A 22292-nucleotide genomic window follows, 5' to 3' on the forward strand; every position below is an offset into this window, starting at 1 on the left:
TCAGGATTTATGGTCGCGAAGTAGATGAAGTTAAGGAATTCTGCTATCTAGGCAGGAAAAAACCAATGACGGACGGAGCAAGCAGGACATCAAAAGCAGACTGGAAATGGCAAAAAGGGCATTCCTGGTGAAGAGAAGTCTACTAATAGCAAATATCAGCCTTAATTTGAGCAAGTCATTTCTGGGAATGTAAGTCTGGAGCACAGCATTGTATGTTAGTGAAACATGGACTTTGGGAAAACCGGAACAGAAGAAAATCGAAGCATTTGAGATGTGGTGCTGCAGACGAATGTTGAAAATTAGGTGGACTGACAAGGTAAGGAATGAGGAGGTTCTGCGCAGAATCGGATAGGAAAGGAACATGTGGAAAACACTGATAAGGGAAGGGGCAGTGTGGTAGGACATCTGTTAAGACAAGAGGGAATGACTGCAGTGGTACTAGAGGGAGCTGTAGAAGGCAAAAACTGTAGAGGAAGACAAGAGACTGGAATAGATCCAGCAAATAACTGAAGACGTACGTTGCAAGAGCTACTATGAGATTAGGAGGTTAGCCCGGGAGAGGAATTCGTGACGGGCCGCACCAACCCAGTCAAAAGACTGATGACAGGATTTTTTTTTTTAAACTGATTTTATCAACCGTCAATGGGGTAGCATCATTGAATGCCTAACTCCATTATTTGTATGAAGCACATAATGTTAACATGCAGATCTCTCCCATTACACCAGTAATGCGCGAAATTCTGAAACGTTAAATGCGTTGTGGGACGGTTGGGCTAGCAGACCGTGATGTCAGAATAACTGTGTGATGATCTCAAATAACTTTTTTTGAGTCATCAGTCTTCCGACTGGTTTTATGCGGTCCTCCAAATTCATCTCCTGCACTAACCTCTTCATTACAACGCAGACTTGCAAGCTAGGTCCTGCATTATTTGCTGGATGTATTCCAGTCTGTCATTCCCTGTAGCAAGCAGCATTAACTCTCTACAGTTCCCGTTTCAAATGTTGCTCATTGCAAAATCTATCAATGATTTTAAATTTGTATTTCTTCTTTATGATAGTGGCAACTCACTTTGCTGCAGGGCAGCCTAGATCTCAGGCGTTACCAAACTTCTTCAACTCCTCATTCACAAGTGCAGAACAGATCGGCAAGAAAGCGACCTGATGAAAACGTTGTAAAATACACTCCTGGAAATTGAAATAAGAACGTGAATTCATTGTCCCAGGAAGGGGAAACTTTATTGACACATTCCTGGGGTCAGATACATCACATGATCACACTGACAGAACCACAGGCACATAGACACAGGCAACAGAGCATGCACAATGTCGGCACTAGTACAGTGTATATCCACCTTTCGCAGCAATGCAGGCTGCTATTCTCCCATGGAGACGATCGTAGAGATGCTGGATGTAGTCCTGTGGAACGGCTTGCCATGCCATTTCCACCTGGCGCCTCAGTTGGACCAGCGTTCGTGCCGGACGTGCAGACCACGTGAGACGACGCTTCATCCAGTCCCAAACATGCCCAATGGGGGACAGATCCGGAGATCTTGCTGGCCAGGGTAGTTGACTTACACCTTCTAGAGCACGTTGGGTGGCACGGGATACATGCGGACGTGCATTGTCCTGTTGGAACAGCAAGTTCCCTTGCCGGTCTAGGAATGGTAGAACGATGGGTTCGATGACGGTTTGGATGTACCGTGCACTATTCAGTGTCCCCTCGACGATCACCAGTGGTGTACGGCCAGTGTAGGAGATCGCTCCCCACACCATGATGCCGGGTGTTGGCCCTGTGTGCCTCGGTCGTATGCAGTCCTGATTGTGGCGCTCATCTGCACGGCGCCAAACACGCATACGACCATCATTGGCACCAAGGCAGAAGCGACTCTCATCGCTGAAGACGACACGTCTCCATTCGTCCCTCCATTCACGTCTGTCGCGACACCACTGGAGGCGGGCTGCACGATGTTGGGGCGTGAGCGGAAGACGGCCTAACGGTGTGCGGGACCGTAGCCCAGCTTCATGGAGACGGTTGCGAATGGTCCTCGCCGATACCCCAGGAGCAACAGTGTCCCTAATTTGCTGGGAAGTGGCGGTGCGGTCCCCTACGGCACTGCGTAGGATCCTACGGTCTTGGCGTGCATCCGTGCGTCGCTGCGGTCCGGTCCCAGGTCGACGGGCACGTGCACCTTCCGCCGACCACTGGCGACAACATCGATGTACTGTGGAGACCTCACGCCCCCACGTGTTGAGCAATTCGGCGGTACGTCCACCCGGCCTCCCGCATGCCCACTATACGCCCTCGCTCAAAGTCCGTCAACTGCACATACGGTTCACGTCCACGCTGTCGCGGCATGCTACCAGTGTTAAAGACTGCGATGGAGCTCCGTATGCCACGGCAAACTGGCTGACACTGACGGCGGCGGTGCACAAATGCTGCGCAGCTAGCGCCATTCGACGGCCAACACCGCGTTTCCTGGTGTGTCCGCTGTGCCGTGCGTGTGATCATTGCTTGTACAGCCCTCTCGCAGTGTCCGGAGCAAGTATGGTGGGTCTGACACACCGGTGTCAATGTGTTCTTTTTTCCATTTCCAGGAGTGTATTATGTGTGGTCGACGACAAGACGGAGAGAGGGCAAAGTTTACGTTGTAGGTCATACACTGTCCTAACGCCTGTCATATAAAAGGGTGTGGACAGGAGACTATAGTGCCTCCTCACCTTTCATCGTGCAGTAAATGAGTACACCATTAGATGTAGGTAGAGACTCCTTCAGAGTGACAGCAGTTGGAAGCGGATGTCTGGGACGCGGTGCCGCGGTAGCGGCAGCGGCTTATTAGTGTGTGGACCGCGGGATCCGATAAGCTGCAGTTAACGAAGCGGCCAGCGGCCGAGTGTCCTCCAGAGGGCGGAGTTGCCTCTCCAGTGGCCGCACCGCTCACTCCAGCGCCCTCCAGGGACCCGTAATGAAACTCTCGTGGGCGGAATTGGGGCCCGCGTCCAATCCTCCAACAGGTCAGCGGCAGTTCTGAGCCGCTAAGGCGGTCAGCTTCTTTCTCCAACTGCGGCCGGAAAAAGGTGCTCTGCTGAGCACCACCACCTGTATCTAGAAGGCCCTGCGTTGAGCTACAGATTGTTCGTTCGGATTAGTCACTGAAAGAGTTAAAAATCAGTGATAGATGATCGAATATTCGAACGCAGGCGTACACGCAGGGGCTTCAGAAAGCAATTTAAACGTGTCATCCCACCATCGCGCTACAGGGGTAGCACAGTGTGAGAAGAAAGTACTTGTTCCTGGTCTTCTGCAGACACTGTCCTGCTTCGGTACGGATAACAGGTGCAACACAGCGTGAGAGTGAAATCGCGCGACATGGTTGAATTATACGGGACAGTAAGATTCCTGTAGACTAAACATCTAAACTGGCTCATGGTGTACCGCTGAAATTCTGGGGTATGTGAACCACGAGAAATGTCGCGTCAGGCTGTAATGAAATGGTGCCAACAACGTTGCCGATGCTCATCGACTAACGCAAATCGTGCATCATGCAATTTCCATGTTTTCGACAAGCTGAAAGAACATCCAAAGATGTGGACGTTCACACAGCAGTTTTCGAATGGCTCCGTAACCAAGGAGAGTATTTATGTTGTTGAGTGATTGGTAGAAAGTTCTGATAGTTGTTAACAGAGGTTTTCTAACTGTGTGAAAAATACTGTGTTAAAGTGTAGTGCAGAATTCAACAAAACTTAGCTGGCCTTTCATAATAAAGTGCTATTTCTCAAAGTTCCCTCGCATATACACAATAAAATCAGTTTACCCCGTTTATTTCCACAGAAATATTACCCAACCACCAAGAATGACACAGGAAATATATAACCAGACGGGACAGGAGAGTAATCAATTCCAGCAGACATAACGCTAGCCAGCCGCAATGGCCGAGCGGTTCTAGGCGCTTCAGTCTGGAACCGCGCGACCGCTACAGTCGCAGGTTCGAATCCTGCCTCGGGCATGGATGTGTGTGATGTCCTTAGGTTAGTTAGGTTTAAGTAGTTGTAAGTTCCAGGGGACAGATGACCTCAGATGTTAATCCCCATAGTGCTCAGAGCCATTTTTGAACATTACCATAATACATTGTAATACCGCCTATAGCAGGGCTTAACAACTGGCCGATTTTGAGCGCGAGTACTCGCGTCTGCTCAGCCACGTGCTCGCGAGCAGGTGCAAGGTCGTGGAGTAGGGAGGGAGGGGAAATGCGCGCGCACGTTTGAATGTGATCTCGCGTTCTTAGCAGATTTAACTAGCCATCTGAATGCTTTGAACATTTTAGAACAAGGTAAAGATCTGCTAATTACTCACTTCATAGATCGAATACGAGCTTTTAAAATGAAATTGACACTTTGGGTGAGTCAGCTGGAAACAGGAAACCTAGCTCATTTTCCTAAATTATAATCCGTGCAAGATGTTCAAAAAGACTGTGAACGTTATTCACATAGTTTAGTTGATCAGCGCTTTCAAGATCTGGCAGCACTAGACAGTGATTTTGATCTGTTCTCTCCATATTCAGCGAATATTTAAGATTCGTCCTGACACGCAGCAAGACATTATTGACCTGCAGTGTGACAGAGATTACGGAGGTAAAATTCAGAACAAGACATTTTGGAATTCTACAGACATTTCCCTCAGGATAGATTTCCTCGTTTGCACAAACTGGCGGCTACAATAATATCAATGTTCGGTTCCACGTATGTTTGTGAACAACTGTTCTCTGCAATGAAATGTAACAAGACGCGCCTGAGAAACGCATTGTCTGATCGAAATTTAAACTGCACGCTGCGCCTAAAATGCACAAGAACAATTACTCCGAACATAGACGCAATTGTAAAGGGCAAAAAGTACAAGATAATCGAGAATCCCACAGTTCAGTGACACCTTTTATTGTGTAACAGTTCACAAATTAATGCGAATGTAGAGGCATACACCAAGCTAATAAAATTATGTGGCATGTGTACATTCTCCTTTATTTGTTTCATTTGTCGCAGTAATAATTCGTGAGTGATATCCCTGCAGGTGGCCGCGGATTTACATTGACTGGCGGCAGCTGTTGTGTGCACCACGTGACTTTCCCCACTCTCCGCTCTGGTCCGGTAGTGGGGGTAGCGTGCTCGCTCTGCTCCGTGCTCGCGCCTTGCTGCTCACAGCTTGCTCCGCGAGCACGTATGTTGTGAAGCCCTGGCCTATAGCATGTTTGACATGTTATATGTATGTGGACACACTCATCGGCCATTAGAACTACGGGAATGTTGATTGCCTCATTTCATCCGCAGTTCGAAATAACCAAAGATGTTTTTTACGGTATTGCGATCGGATGATCGTTCGAGGTGGGATACGATTGTGTGTCCGTGAAACCAAGATGGTAGGCGTGCACGTATGTGAAAACGTCTATTGTCGGCCTTGGAAGTGTGCACAGAATACTCGTGAAGATTTAGAAGAAAAGGCAACACCTAGTCACCGAGAATATTCAGCGTCCTGGTTCATCTTCGCAACGTGAATAAGTCGGTCACATCACGTCACGAAGAACACCCCCAAATCACGACACAAGCACCTCCCCTACGAACTGCATCCTGCACACGTTGCGTCATTCAGCTGTCGGTGTACCCAACGTCTTGCATAATTTGCAAAGAGTCAGAATTACCCCTCGGTGCGCTAAAAAACTCGTCTCGAATCAGGTATATCAATGTACATCACCACTGAAGTAAAAACAGTCCTTATATTTCACTAACAGCCCTGTTCCACATAAATCTGTTACCTGTTCAAATTACATTTGTTATGACTGTGTGAAAATAGTCACTTTGATAAGACTTTTCAAAAGTGGCCTCATGCGTTCGCCTACCCTAAAGCAGTATTATAATTAACAATTCATGTCAATGGTAAAAATATAAAAACCACTCCTACACCGAAACACAATGCTGCTCAGCAAACACCGCCAGATTTCATGACTATAAAAACTGTCCATCGTGTTACCCAGTTCATATACAACGCAAAATACGAGTTAAATTGTCTGTAAGTCTGTCACTTCATTAGACATTTTTATTGGCTGCTTTCTCAGATGTCCGAAACAATAGGTACGAAACGGCATTGTAGGTGCAACTGAAATCGCTATTCAAAAGGATATCAATGATACGATTCGCTGGTAACATCACTATCCTCATTGAAAGAGAAAAAGAATTTCATGATATGCTGAATGGAATGAACAGTCTAATGAGCACACAATACGGATTACGGGTCAATGTACGAAAGGCGAAAGTAATGAGAAGCAGAGAAATGGGAACAGCGCGGAACTTAACATCAGGATTGATGGTCACAATGTAGATGAAATTAAGGAATTCTGATACCTACGCAGGAAAATAACCAATGACGGACGGAGCAAGGAGGACATCGAAAGCAGGCTAGCACTAGCGAAAAGTGCGTTCTTCGCCAAGAGAAGTCTACTAGCATCAAAAATATGGAAGAAATTTCTGAGAATGTAAGATCGGAGCACAGCATCGTATGGTCGTGAAACATGGACTGTGGGAATAACAAATCAGAAGAGAATCGAAGGATGTGAGTTGTGATGCTACAGACGAATATTGAAAATTAGGTGGACTAATGAGATAAGGAATGAGGAGGTTCTACGCAGGATCGGAGAGGAAAGGACTATACGGAAAACACTTACAAGGAGAAGGGACAAGATGGTAGAACATCTGTTAAGACAAGAGGGAATGATCTCCATGGTACTAGAGGGAGCTGTAGAGGGCAGAAACTGTAGAGGAAGACAGAGATTGGAATACATCCAGCAAATAATTGAGGACGTTGGGTGCAAGTGTTACTCTGAGATGAAGAGGTTGGCACAGGAGAGGAATTCGTAGCGGGCCGCATCAAATCAGAAGACTGAAGATTCTAATAGAAGAGAGAGAGAGAGAGAGAGAGAGAGAGAGAGAGAGAGAGAGAAAATGTTCATTGACTCCTCGCTCCCCGGCTTCCCGTACCTATTGGAAGTTGGGATGTGCTACAACTAAGTTCTTCCCCCTCCTTTAATACTGAGTACACTTGACTCCCAGGGCTTAAGCGTCCGTAGTTTTGAACTCCCAACAGCGAACTGTGTGAACTGCGTCCCATCGGAAGAACGAAATCGTTCAATTAGTTAGCTAAGTTAGGGTTCAATATTTCCATCTAAATATTTCTTTACCTTCTGAAGAATTAATGTTTGTGAACTACACTGACTGAGAAAAGTCGCAACACAAAGGAGTTGTCAGGAAGTTGGTAGGTGGGTCCCTGCATCAGAAACAAGATGTCTATTCAAATTTGGCGCCAGTCGTATACGAGTGTCACTAGTAGCGCTTCTATGAGGATGCCAAACAGATCTGCTCTAAATGCACGCAGTATCGGTTTTGAGTATTAGTTACTCTTGAATTTAGACGTGATGAGTTGATGTTAGTTAAGAATGCTTTTAAGGCGACAAAAACGGCATTATTAACATCTGACTGACTTCGAATGTAGTCGTGTAATAGGACTACGAGAGTGTGTGCGTTCCTTCTGAGAAATTGCAGAAAAACGTGGTAGGTATCTAGCCACTGTATGTAATTGATAGCAGCGGAGATCACAAGAAAGTACGGTCGCAAGAAGTTTGGGCTCCGGACCACCACGTGGCATTACCGAGAGGGAAGAACATCGTGTCCGGCATATGGCTCTGGCGCAGCGTACTGTATCTACATCAGCAATTTCAGCAGCAGTTGGTCCTCCGTGACACAGCGAACTGTTACTGTATCTACAGCAGCAATTTCAGCAGCAGTTGGTCCTCCGTGACACAGCGAACTGTTACAAGTGTGTTATATCAAGGGCAGCTCTGAGCCAGACGACCTGTAGCGTACATTCCACTGATCCCAAACCACTATCATCTGCGACTTGGGTTGTGTCAAGCGAGAGAACACCGGCGGGCTGGATGGGGGTCTGTTGTGTTTTCTGATGAAATCTGTTTTTGCCTACGTAACAGTGACGGCCGTGTGTTGGTAGAAGGAAGACAGTTGAAGGCCTCAACCAACCTGTCGGCGTGATAGGCACACTGGACCAACACCTGAAGTTACGGTCTGGGGTGCGATATCGTATGACACCAGGAGCACTCTCGCGGTTATCCCATGCAGCCTGACTGCAAATCTGCGCGTGAGTCTGGTGAGTCGACCTGTTGTGCCGCCATTCATGAACAGCGTTCCAGGAGGTATTTTCCAACAGGATAATGCTCGTCCAAATGTCACTGTTGCTTTGGCCTGCTCGATCACCATACGTGTCCCCAATCGACAACATATGGGACATCATCGTGCGATAACTCCAGTTTCATTCACAAACAGCATTAAACATCCATATGTTGATTGACGCCGCGCGGGGTAGCCGAGCGGTCTTGGGCACCTTGTCACGGACCGCGCGGCTCCACCCGTCGGAGGTTCGAGTCCTCTCTCGGGCATGGGTGTGTGTGTTGTCCTTAGCGTAAGTTAGTTTAAGTTAAATTAAGTAGTGTGTAAGCTTAGGGACCGATGACCTCAGCAGTTTGGTCCCATAAAAAAGTAAGTAAAAAAATAAAATAAAAAAATATTGATTGACCAGGTGCAACAGGCATGGAACTCCACCCCACGAACTGACATCCGGTACCTCTATAACACATTGTATTCACTTTTGCATGGTTGCACTCAACATTCTGGCGCTTACGCCAGTTGTTAATGAACAAGCAATTCACATTTCCAATGCCTTATCTCGCGCTTGGATTAACCTGTGCTCTTGCAATATTAATCAAATATATTACCTACGCAAACGTATTCTCGGAATTTCATTGCCCTACAAAAAAATGGCTCTGAGCACTATGGGACTTAACATCTGTGGTCATCAGTCCCCTAGAACTTAGAACTACTTAAACCTAACTAACCTAAGGACATCACACACATCCATGCCCGAGGCAGGATTCGAACCTGCGACCGGAGCAGTCGCGCGGTTCCGGACTGCGCGCCTAGAACCGCTAGACCACCGCGGCCGGCAATTGCCCTACATTAAGTATTGTTAGGTAAAGCGATTTTTCTTTCTTCAGTGTATTAAATAAGTACGAATTTTCTTTTCTGTAGACCATATCAGATAAGAAGTAGGAAGCAGGTAAATGCTCTTGCTGACAATGAGAAAACTTCAATCTTCAGTGTTTCCAGCTTATCAGGTGCCTAAGTAAATGTCACGGTTAAAACTGAAGCACTCAGCCCTTTTAACAGAAAGATTGCATATAAACAAACGTAGAACTATGCACATTGATTTTTTTCCTACAGGTAATTCAATTTTTGTAGATAATCAAATTTTAGTTCCTATTTTCTTAGTTTAAGAGTTGACGTAAAAAAATCGTACAAATATGCACATTGGTTTGTTCCTGAAGGTCATTTAGTTTTCGGAGGCAATGCAATTGTAAAATTTTCTATTTTAATTTTTTAGTTTGGTTCAATGGTTCAAATGGCTCTGAGCACTATGCGACTTAACTGCTGAGGTCATCAGTCGCCTAGAACTTAGAACTAATTAAACCTAACTAACCTAAGGACATGACACACATCCATGCCCGAGGCAGGATTCGAACCTGCGACCGTAGTTGTCGCTCGGTTCCAGACTGCAGCGCCCAGAACCGCACGGCCACTCCGGCCGGCATTTTTTAGTTTAAGCATTCTTCTATGTACTGGTACTCTAACATTTAAAATGAACCACGCAGTCCTTTTGAACTAGTTCAGTAAGAAAAACTGTCTGAAAACTACTTCGGCCATTTGTACTACACACAGAAATGCTTCGCGGCGGAGGGGTATCATTAAGCTCCCGGCCAACGCCGCCTGACTGCCGTCGGGGAAAAGCATTGCCACCAACGTTTGCGTTAACAACTGATCACTCTCTTCTTTCGAACCGCTACATAGCGCTGAGGAACGAATGTGAATCCAAGTTGTAGAATCTTCAGCAACAATGCTGTACTTAAAAGTAATTGCGGTAAAAATTAATCTCTCACACTTTCCAACCGCCTCATATCGCTGCAAGACAGAAGTGAAGCCATACAGTACAGCTTGCTGCGAATAGCGCGACTTAGATGTTCGCATATTATATTAGTTGGAATAATGCAAGCACACCTATTCAAAACACGCTTGCAAGACACAACCTTCTGTAATATACATCAACAAGCTCCGAAAATTTGTCGCCCCAGTTCCGGCTAACCTTGTATATGAACAATGCAGTTGTAGGAGAACCAAGAGATTACAAACATAGAACAGAACAAAGCAGAGGAAGGTCCATTTCGCAATAGAAGATCATTTCATGTTCAAATGAGCAGGCAACACTTTTAATTTTAGTTGCTGGCTTGGAGTCATGTAAATGTGTACACAAATTTTTAATGAACTTCCAACGTAATATAGAAGGGAGGAACGGCAACTTGGATTACAAAATTCTGTTTTTTCCATTTTCTGTCACAGTTCAAATATTTTTTTATTGTAGTGTCTAGTTTATGACTACAATGGACACAAATTAAAATTTCTTAATGGAACTGTGACAGACGGTGGAAAATAAGTAATTTTTTTTAAAATGTCGGACAGACATGACTACATAAAAACTGAACTCCTAGATTTGGCTTTTTTAAACCGGTCCATAACAGGGTCAATGAACATGTTCACCTATGATATTGAACGCCCGACGGTGTTCGTGCTACACGGTTCCGTATTATGTGATGCAATGTAATGGTACGCTGTCGACACTAACATGGACTCGTCACAACAATGACTTGTTTGCAATGTAGTACGAGGGTTGTGAAAAGATAATTGCTAGCCACTGACATTTAGACAACCTTAAAAGAGAATTTGCTGTGTGAGAGAATAGCTGAAGACTCTAACGCTGCAGCGACATCAGACACGATAGTAGAGAAATCTTCGAAATGTCCACCTTTGGCAGGCATAACATCGGCGACGCTTCGTGGTATCGAAGCAGCGAGGCTTTTTGTAGATCCATTAAGGAAGGAGAACTTAAATCCGGAGAACGTGGGGGCCCGTAATTCTTTATTAGCTTAAGAAATGAATTGCTTTATTATATATGTGACAAGTACCACTGCCCAGCTACGACCAATGATAACGTTTGTCTGCCTCCAGAAGCGAAATGAACAGTGTAATGATGTTTTGGTACAAAATGATGTTCACTGTAGTTACAAACAAATAGGGCCCACTACTTGTCGTCTGGATACATGACACACTCCAGTTTTCTGACAGTACAAACGGTCTCCATGGGAGACATGTGGATTTTCGGTTAGTCAAATTCTTGTGTTCTGACTATTCACGTATCCATTAAGGTGAAACGACACCTCGTCAGTGAAGAAACACAATTCAGTTCTGCGATTCCGTGGGTGTCAATAAATGACCGAACCCATATACAGTATGTTAGACGATTGTCTTTATCTGGTGCCTTCAATTTCTGCACACTAAAAATATGATATATGATAAACTACAACTTCTGAAACGCTCTCCGAGCAGTAACATACACGATCTGAGATTGGAGAGATGGTGTCCTGAAAACTTTCTGTAGGCGAACGCAGCATTGCATCCCCTCATCTCAGCCAGTTTAGCGTGCATCAAAATGGCCATCGTCAGGTTCTCTTCCTGTCTGCAATTCTTCCACGTTCTCAGAAACGTGCGATGGATGTCATTATTGCAATTTTCGGCACTGCAGCATCTGTATCTAGAACGTCTGCATACTAACTGCTGTTCGACAATCAAAACTCGTTGTCATTGGGAAAACATGTTTAGCGAGCAATAAACTGTGCAGCACTGCGGCCGTGACGGCCTGTACCCGTTGCACTGGCGTTTTTACTTGGGTGCTTTCTTGCTGTGGTTAATCGAGTAAATGCAGTGCAACCACTATGGACAGATACCTTTATCGTCGTCTGCGCGACTTTCCGATCGCGCTGTAGATGTTAATTCCTCCACTAAATGATTTCTACGAAGTCATGTAAGTAACTTTAATTCGTCAGGAAAGGCTGCTCACGACTAAATATGAATTATAGTACGACATAGCCAACTATAAAACTTTAACCTGTTTTAATTACTACTGATTCTCTTACACATTTTTCTTAAGTCTCCTAATTAATTGGGATCCCATGCAACCAGGAGCGATGCTGATTGCCTTCCACCGTCGAAACTAAGTCAGACCTCAATTAAATTCCTGGCAGCTTGCAGATTTCTTCTCCAAAAGGCAGAACCAATTGCAACGGCCTTAAAAGCCCTGTGACGAGCAGTTTACGATCAGCTTCGTGGCGTTTAGGACACAGGAGGAGGTGGGATAGGTCTTACAATGTTTTTGCAATAATGGCCTTCTGATTTACAGCTGCTTGTCTCGACCGTGACCCAGGCATCAGCTTACAGTCGCATTTGCTGGCGTAGTTTACTCTAGACTCTCGCTTAATCACTGTGATTCTGGTCGAACCACTAGTATAAATTAAGGACTATTGGAGGGATTACAAAGCACCTTAAATAAGACAGACAGACTGACTCGATACGTCACGGCATGCGGAACGACTTCTGTTGAGACAAATGCTCGCTGATGCTTCCCGGCAAGTCGTCCTTTAGTATTTGCTGCGCCTGGGACGACGAGTTATCTGTGAACTAGCAAGGTCTACTAACCAGGTGTACTGCACAACTGTAAACTAATACTGCAATTTTCAACAAGAAAACTATAAAAGCGAGTGTTTCTTAGCGAAGGAACAAATCAAGAACTTCATTTACGTTCGGCTTAGCGCTTTTCATGTGGCGCAGAAAACTGTATGGTAGGCAATACACAAGGCATCCGAACGACTCATTGTGGCTACGCCCTGCCTCATCTTAAGGGCATAACCTGTCTTTCACGAATCGCAGTGTCGCCAGGAAGCATCTTTCTCTTGTTCCTTTGTCCAGCATCGGCGCAGGATCAGTATGATTACTTACGGAGCTGGCACAGTCAGTTTAAGGTGGGGCCGGATGCCCTTCTTGACGCCAACACATTGCCCCCTGGGACGAAGTATGTGTACCCCGACTGTCTGCGTGTGAAAGTGAGCGAATCGTGTAACTGACAGGGAACTTGGGTACCTGCCTGGTATTCACCTAGTGGGATGTGGAGAACTGCCTAAAAGGCATATCCAGGCTGCCAGGCACACCGACCGTCATCGTTACCCCGCTAGGTGGATTCGATCCAGGACCAACGCACCTCCCCATACTAGAAGCGAGTCTTTAACATCCATTGCTACCTGGGCGGATGTGTCAGTGGGAAGAAATAGCAAACATTCTCTCTAAGAAAAGTTGTTCCCATGACGTAACCTATGACCTCTAAACGTTTGTCCCAAAGACTTCGAACATCTTGTATATTGAATAATGCCCTCAATTTAAGGTACCGGGTGGTTATAATTCAACTTCATCTGCTCACAGAGGTCCAGTGTGGGATATAATTGTCGTATGGGATCGAACGCGTTAATGCAGAACCGATTTACGGTGGAAAAAATTAATTCCAATTTTGGCCACCAGGTGTAAGTCCGGCGCTGTGATTGCAAGAAAGACTTATAGAAATGTTTCCGTATGTAATGGATTTAGAAAGCCCAAATAAGTGAGAAAGGCGTAATATTGATTTTATTATTAAATTCCACGTAAACAGTTTGTCCCGTATGAGCACTGGAGACTTTGACGAGATGTTGCATTTGTATAAGGCAGCAGTTCTGGTAGAATATGAACAACTTGTTCCTGTATTTTGGCCTTCAGATTAGGCACAGACTGAACATGAGTCTGCTAAACGCGTTCTTTTAAACATACCCAGAGCCAAAGTCATATGGTTTCAGACTAGGTGATCTTGCAGGCCATGCTTCAGGAAAACTGCTGGAGATAACACGTTCGGAGATGATTGCATTAAGTAAATCTTTCATGGGGTGGGCGACATGTGGTGTTTCCCCCTCGTCAATGAAAATGGTGGTTTCCATTCAGTTATGCTCTTCCAAAGCTGGAATGACATGACGTACAAAGAGATCTCGATAACACGCAGATGTCACGGTACTCTTGGCAGGCCCTCTGGGCTGTATTCTGTTCAAGGAAGAACGGACTGGCAGTAAAGATGCTTGTGAATCTACACCAGACGGTCACATATGGCAAATGCAATGGCTCTTTATGCACGACACGCACTTTAACAGTACCCCAAACTACACCTTGTAATGTAACATGTGTCTCATCACTCCATAGAATATTGCCGGACCACATGTCATCAACTTAGATTCGTACCAGAAGCCCAAGAGCAAATTGAGAACGTTGCTACGGATCATGAGATTTCAATTGCTGCACCATCGGAATGTTGTACGGGTAATAGTGCAAAATAGACCACAAAACTTTATGTGGTGTTTGACCATGACGGAAAATTTTCGTGACACAGCACGACCATTAACGCTATCTGGCTACGTCCTGCATGGTCAGTTAAAGCAGCAGCAACCTCGTTAGTAACTTTCACTGATGTATTCATCAAAGAAGATCGCCAAACAGCCGTACATATTTTCGAAGTTATTTTCTTTCATCACGACTACCAGTTCCAGAATTTCAGTATGCCATCTTCAGAACCCATATGCACTTCATGTATACATTCAGATTTATCAACATTGGCGTACTAGGGCCATCAGTGTTTGGATATCGTGCGCTTGTTATTCAAGTGCTTTATTCGAAGACTTTTTTCGATGGAACTGGACAAAGAGTAAACAGACTTTATATTACTGCAAAGTATGCTGATTAACTACAAAAGGAGCATGCCGGGAACGATTTTTCAATTTAAAATTCTCTGTTGTTAAGGTGATGAAGGCAAAAACTAAGCAGGAATGGAAAGTAGAACATGTGAAACGTACTGCACACGTCGCATTGCATCTACATCTACATCCATACTCCGCAAGCCACCCGACTGTGTGTGGCGGAGGGTATCTTGAGTACCTCTATCGGTTCACCCTTCTATCCCAGTCTCATATTGTTCGTGGAAAGAAAGATTGTCGGTATGCCTCTGTGTGGGCTCTAATCTCTCTGATTTTATCCTCATGGTCTCTTCGCGAGATATACGTAGGCGGGAGCAATATACTGCTTGACTCCTCGGTGAAGGTATGTTCTCGAAAATTCAACAAAATCCCGTACCGAGCTACTGAGCGTCTCTCTTGCAGAGTCTTCCACTGGAGTTTATCTATCATCTCCGTAACGCTTGCGCGATTACTAAATGATCATGTAACGAAGCGCGCTGCTGTCCGTTGGATCTTCTCTATCTCTTCTATCAACCCTATCTGGTACGGATCCCACAGCGGTGAGCAGTATTCAAGCTGTGGGCGAACAAGTGTACTGTAACGTACTTCCTTTGTTTTGGGACTGCATTTCTTTAGGATTCTTCCAATGAATCTGTCTGGCATCTGCTTTACCGACGATTCATTTTATATGGTCATTCCATTTTAAATCACTCCTAATGCCTACTCCCAGATAATTTATGGAATTAACTGCTTCCAGTTGCTGACCTGCTATATTGTAGCTAAATGATAAAGGATGTTTCTTTCTATGTATTCGCAGCACATTACACTTGTCTACATTGAGATTCAATTGCAAGTAGACTTTATCGCACACTGCCTAGAGTAAGTCAGTGCAAGATAAGGAATAACAGATTTCAGATTTGATTGGGATGCAGTAAAAAATCGCGTGGCAAAAAACACTGTCCATTTCCGTAGACTCATGACGTCCAAGCAAACGTGAAGTCTGAAGAATTCATTGTGGTCTTGTAAGAATTACAAAGACAGCTTTCTAAACGTTTTGAAGACTGCCGATCTTACATGTGTTTTCGTGCTGTTCACCATTTGCTGTTTCAGCTGAAAGCGCGCCTGCGCATGTGCGGATGGACCGGACTGACCTGCAGTGTTATTCCGATTTAAAGTACAAATTCTTTTACACTAAAACAGTCCAGGACGTCTACATTGTTTTCCGCGGGAAGAGTAAAGAGCCTGCAAATGAGATATTATATTTCGATCAAAATACTAGGGATAAAGGCTTTTTTCATTTGTGAAACTAAATACGCTACAATGACGCTGCAACCTCAGTGCAAAAACCTGTGGAACTGTCAGCGTATATCTGTATGCTGACACTTTTTACGAGATGAAAATTTCTTATCTTCAGCATGCCAAAACGTATTCAATAACGTCGAAAAAAAATTTTTTTCTTATCGATGTTGTCCAGAAATATGAAATATAAAACCATGTAATATGGAGCTCTCCTGCATTGCCATTTAAGTGCAGCGAAATATCCGTTTGCCCCACTTCTCATGAAACGTGCCCTTAGAAAAATTAAGAATGAATGTGCTGGTCAACCTCTTACGTTATTTGATTTTCAGACAGCTGAGCAAAACTGAACGTACTCAGACATTTCTCTCTTTAGTTATTCTGATCAATAGTAAACTGACACGCAGTATTTTTTTAGCGCAACGCAATCTGACTTCCTATAATCCCTACAAAAGAATGGCCCTGACCAACAACAATCTATACCTTTCATGAATCACGTACCTCACAAAAATCTTCCTTACTCAAACTACTGCAATACAGCGAGCGCCAATACTGCCAGCTAAATAGAAGATTCTAACTACTGAAGGCACTAACTACTGATAGGCACAGTTAGCAAATGAAAGATTTTGACAGAGAACAAACAATGTATTTACCTTAATAGTGTCCAAGTGTCATTTTATATATATCAGTTCATGAAATCCAGTCTTACAGATTTCCTTTTGCTGACGGACGCACGTCCAGATCGTCCGCTCTAAAAACTCCGCCATCTCTCTCCCCACATCCACCACTGCTGGCGACTCACCTCCAACTGCGCAACACTACGCGCTGTTTACATCCAACTGCCCAACACTACAATAGCAAATATTCCAACAATGCCATTCAGCCACAGATTGCACACAGCACAGTCGGTGATTTTCATACAGAGCGCTACGTGGCGTTACCAACATGAAAACCTAAACAGCCTACTTACACCCCCTTCCACTAACCAGAGAGTGTGGCATACCAATGGGGAAAGTGTGGGGACGGGTAGAGAGCTGCTGCACTCCTGCCATCGCACTGCTCGCGTGGCAAGATCTTATCTGTCCCTGGTCTACATGCTTTGACATGTTTTCCCCTTAGTGCCATTACACCATGACGCTTACTACGAACCGAAACTTGAAGACCGGGTTCGATTCCCGGCGGGGTCAGGAATTTTCTCTGCCTCGTGATGACTGGGTGTTGTGTGCAGTCCTTAGGTTAGTTAGGTTTAAGTAGTTCTAAGTTCTAGGGGACTGATGACCATAGATGTTAAGTCCCATAGTGCTCAGAGCCATTTGAACCATTTTTGAAACTTGAAGAGATGCCATGTCCAAAGGTACATGTCGTTTCTGCAAACACTAGAGTTATTTGTGAATAATGCTGTATATGCAAATTTGGACATTTTTCATTTACTAATTTTTCTGAATGAATTTAAACTAGAAGCGGTTCAGCTTCCGTAATCTAAGCATTCAAAATTTTTTATACACTAGTGCCCATTAAAATTGCTACACCAAGAGGAAAGGCAGGTGATAAATGGGTATTCATTGGACAAATATATTATACTAGAACTGACATGGGATTACATTTTCACGCAATTTGGATGCATAGATCCTGAGAAATCAGTACACAGAACAACCGCATCTGGCCGTAATAACGGCCTTCATAAGCCTGGGCATTGAGTCAAACAGAGCTTGGATTGCGTGTACAGGTACAGCTGCCCGTGCAGCTTCAACACGACACCACAGTTCATCAAGAGTAGTGAATGTCGTATTGTGAAGACCCAGTTGCTCGGCCTCCATTGATCAGGCGTTTTCAGTTGGTGAGAGATCTGGAGAATGTGCTGGCCAGGGCAGCAGTCGAACATTTTCTGTATCCAGAAAGGCCCGTACAGGACCTGCAACATGCGGTCGTGCATTTTCCTGCTGAAATGTGGGGTTTCGCAGGGATAGAATGAAGGGTAGAGCCACGGGTCGTAACGCATCTGAAATGAAACGTCCACTGTTCAAAGTGCCGTCAATGGGAACAAGAGGTGACCGAGACGTGTAACCAATGGCACCCCATACCGTCACGCCGGGTGGTACGCCAGTATGGGGATGACGAATACACGCTTCCAATGTGCTTTCACCGCGATGTCGCCAAACACGGATGTAACCATCATGATGCTGTAAACAGAACGTGGATTCATCCGAAAAAATGGCGTTTTGCCATTCGTGCACCCAGGTTCGCCGTTGAGTCCACCATCGCAGGCGCTCCTGTCTGTGATGCAGCCATGGTCTCCGAGCTGACAGTCCGTGCTGCTGCAAACGTGGTCGAACTGTTCGTGCAGATGGTTGTTGCCTTGCAAACGTCCCCATCTGTTGGCTCAGGGGTCGAGACGTAGATGCACGATCCGTTACAGCCATGTGGTTAAGATGCCTGTCATCTCTACTGCTAGTGATACGAGGCCGTTGGGATCCAGCATGGCGTTAAGTATTGCCCTCCTGTACCCACCGATTCAATATTCTGCTAACAGTCTTTGGATCTCGACCAACGCGAGCAGCAGTGTCGCGATACGATAAGCCGCAATCGCGACAGGCTACAATCCGACCTTTATCAAAGTCGGAAACGTGATGGTACGCGTTTCTCCTCCTTACACGAGACATCACAGCAACGTTTCACCGGAAACGCCGGTCAACTGCTGTTTGTGCATGAGAAATCGGTTGGAATCTTTCCTCATGTCAGCACGTTGTAGGTGTCGCCACCGGCGCCAACCTTGTGCGAATGCTGTGAAAAGCTAATCATTTGCATATCACAGCATCTTCTTCCTGTCGGTTAAACTTCGCGTGTGTAGCACGTCATCTTCGTGGTGTAGCAATTTTAATGGCCAATAGTATATTATTTACCAATGCTTCTGAATGAATTTAACCTTAAAGCGCTTCACTTTCCGTAATCCGAGCATTCAAAAATTTTTATAGCCTTATCACCAACACTTCAGGGTGTAGCATCACAGCATCTCACGATTTTACAGTCGCGGAGAAAGAGAGGTTTGGAAGCAAGACAGACGGCTCTCGTGTTAACGCAGGAGCGATACGCGCGCCCGGTACTCCCTTACGCTCTCGCTGTGCCTAATGGCACTGGGCAACCGGGGAGCCGGAGCGGTCGCACACGCGCCGCTGCGCCGCCGTGATGGACCTGGGCGGGGCTAATTTCGCGGCGCGCACGGGGTTAACGCGCTTCATTTGGCAGGCGTTGTGGCGGCCCCGAGCTGCACTGTCGGCCGCGTGTCTCGCGCCTGCGCACTGTCCCAATGCAATTAACGAATAGCCACGGGCCACCTGGAATTCCCGTCCACGTGAGGGCACTAACAGCGTTCCGCCAGGGCAGTGATCAGTTTAGCCGCTCCAGCGGGATCAGAATTATACCTCCGGAGCTGGAGTCTGCGTTGCATTCTCATTCTGCAGATACTGCCAGAGGGTGAACGGAAGAACGTGCAAAAAATTGTGGACGTTCGAGATACGCGTACTACCTGCTTGGACAAGGAATGATTCGAATTTCACTTCAATCAATTCACGATGGGCGTTCAGTAAGTGAGGCAACACATTTTTTTTCTCGAACAGTTTCGGTTGGAAATAAAGGGGGAATTTGTTCAGGGACATCGTGGAATTTTCCCGGTTCAGTTCCTACAGTTTCATGAAGTTACGATAGGTGGCAGTGCTGTAAGTAGACTTCTAAAATGGTTCAAATGGCTCTAAGCACTATGCAACTTAACTTCTGAGGTCATCAGTCACCTAGAACTTAGAGCTAATTAAACCTAACTAACCTAATGACACCATGCACATCCATGCCCGAGGCAGGATTCGAACCTGCGACCGTACCGGTCGCCCGGTTCCAGACTGTAGTGCCTAGAACAGCACGGCCACTCCGGCCGGCATAAGTAGCCTTCAAAATGGTGTCTGCAACGGAAGTACGTGAAATGCCCGCTAAATCACTCAGAACTAACAGTTAATTAGGATTGTGGAAGGGGCCAAGGAAGTGCGGTTGGATTCATTTCACAATTGTAATTTATTATCAATTAGTTAAAAAAAATGGTTCAAATGGCTCTGAGTACTATGGGACTTAACAGCTGAAGTCATCAGTCCCCTACAACTTAGAACTACTTAAACCTAACTAACCAAAGGACATCATACACATCCATCCCCGAGGCAGGATTCGAACCTGCGACCGTAGTGCTCGCTCGGTTCCAGACTGTAGCGCCTAGAACCGCCATTTAGTTCACAAATACACTTTTGAAAGAATTAAATTTGCTTCGCGGCCGAAGGCCTCCAAACAGATGCTTTAGAATAACTTCAATTTTGAAAAGACATGACACACAGGTAAATTTACGAATAAGATAAATCGTATACATATATGAGATCAGCATGCGGTGCCGCTGGAGGCCGCCGGATTAAATATTCAAAATTCCAAATATAATATAATGATTACTGAAGGCACAAGGCCACAATGTTTTAAGATGAACAGGGCTGATGGCCCACAAGGTGCACAGAAAGAGATAAACAAACGCAATAAGATGGCTGAAGGCCGGAAGGTTAAATTCTGCAAATTAAGGAAATATATATTGCAACAATCCGTAAAACAATACATTAAGTTTAAAAATTTCCTTTTGAAACACCAACGGCGGAAGTCCCACAGTAACTTGTAAAATCCTTCAAAGGAAATTACAATAACCTTTCAAGAGCAGAAGACTATAAGGTTTGGTCTTGAAGAAAACTCTGAGAACATGTTTCGAGGACTGAAGGCCCACAACTAAACTTGCCAAATTAAAAATATAAAATACTGTTAAATTACAATAACATTAACACTGCCAAAAGGATAATTAAGAGAACGGCACTCAGGAGTATCCAGTGGATCGGTCTGCCCTCGTTCACTTAGGCGAGACAGGTGGTGAGTGCAACTACACTTAATTCGGGCGAACCCAACCAAGGGACAGTCACGGACCGACCGAGCAACCGCTTGCTTGCCACGACGGAGTAAATGAGAACTCAAACACAAAAGGTTACGAACGTGATAATCCACAATGATGTATGTATTAGCTGTCAAAATTACACAGCAGGTTGGTCAGCGACAAAAGGTGAGGAAACGACGCTGCCTGAAATTACGTTAGTGGCCAGGGCAGGTAACCGGAACACTAACGACCAAAAGGCAGAAAATTCCACTGGTACACTTGAATTTTAAATACGGTAATATAGTTAACTTCACCCAAAGGAACACTGCCTGAATTTACGCCAGTGGCCAGGGCTGGTAATCAGAACACTAACGGCCACGAGGCAGAAAATTCCGCGGGTACACTCGAATTGTAGTCAACCAATGTAGTTAACTGCACACCGCATGGCGGCAAAATTTCATTAATAGAAGCACTCGGTGTTGGTCACGGGAAAACCTCCCCAATAGCGAACCACCGAAACGAACCACCACAACATGAATGGACGTGGCTTTGGTAGTTGAAACCACTACTCAACTTTAACGCCCTGGGTCGGTGAACCACGAAGCTCGTAGCAATCGGACAGCTCCACACATGCTCCGACACTGCGCAGGGACCGCCAGCGGACCCAGCCGACTGCACCGCACTGGGGTAACTTCCCTGGTCCGTAGCAACCGACCGACCACTACAGAATGCCGATTATATATAAAATAGTCGTCAGTGGACATAACGCCAACTACAGAGACAACCTGAAAAACACTGCACGAAGACCTGAACGATACTCAACAGTAACTAGGCACGCACGAAGACACGTCGGGAGTCGATGAGCACAGACACAGCCAACTCATGAACGTTCGGCGAGCCAAAACGCGTCGTCCGGCAGGACGACCGACCGACGATCCACCAAGACCGTGGCCCGACTCAAGTGCTGCGTGGCGGCAATGGTCGGGTGAGCCATGTCGACGCAGACCACACTGCTCCAACGCGAGTGCACTAGAGCCGCATTGCAACTCCCCGACTGGCAGGTCCGGACTGCGCTCCAGATGCATTCCAACTGACTGGCAGCCCGAAGTCGCGACCCGAACTCCCTATCCGAACTGGCTTACGACAAACAACGACTGGGAAGTAATAGCAGTCGAGCAAACATACTACGAGAGGGTTCAAATGGCTCTGAGCACTATGGGACTCAACTGCTATGGGCATTAGTCCCCTAGAACTAGTTAAACCTA

At 45.6% G+C, this 22292-nt stretch overlaps 1 protein-coding gene across 1 annotated transcript in view; it reads right to left on the reverse strand.

Moving 5' to 3' along the window:
* The window catches only part of LOC126232800 (EGFR adapter protein-like), a 439734-nt gene that overhangs the window by 113165 nt on the left and 304277 nt on the right, over nucleotides 1-22292 (reverse strand). The window lies entirely within an intron of this gene.

This window comes from Schistocerca nitens, chromosome 1, assembly GCF_023898315.1.
Source record: "Schistocerca nitens isolate TAMUIC-IGC-003100 chromosome 1, iqSchNite1.1, whole genome shotgun sequence".
Taxonomy (NCBI): Eukaryota; Metazoa; Arthropoda; class Insecta; order Orthoptera; family Acrididae; genus Schistocerca; species Schistocerca nitens.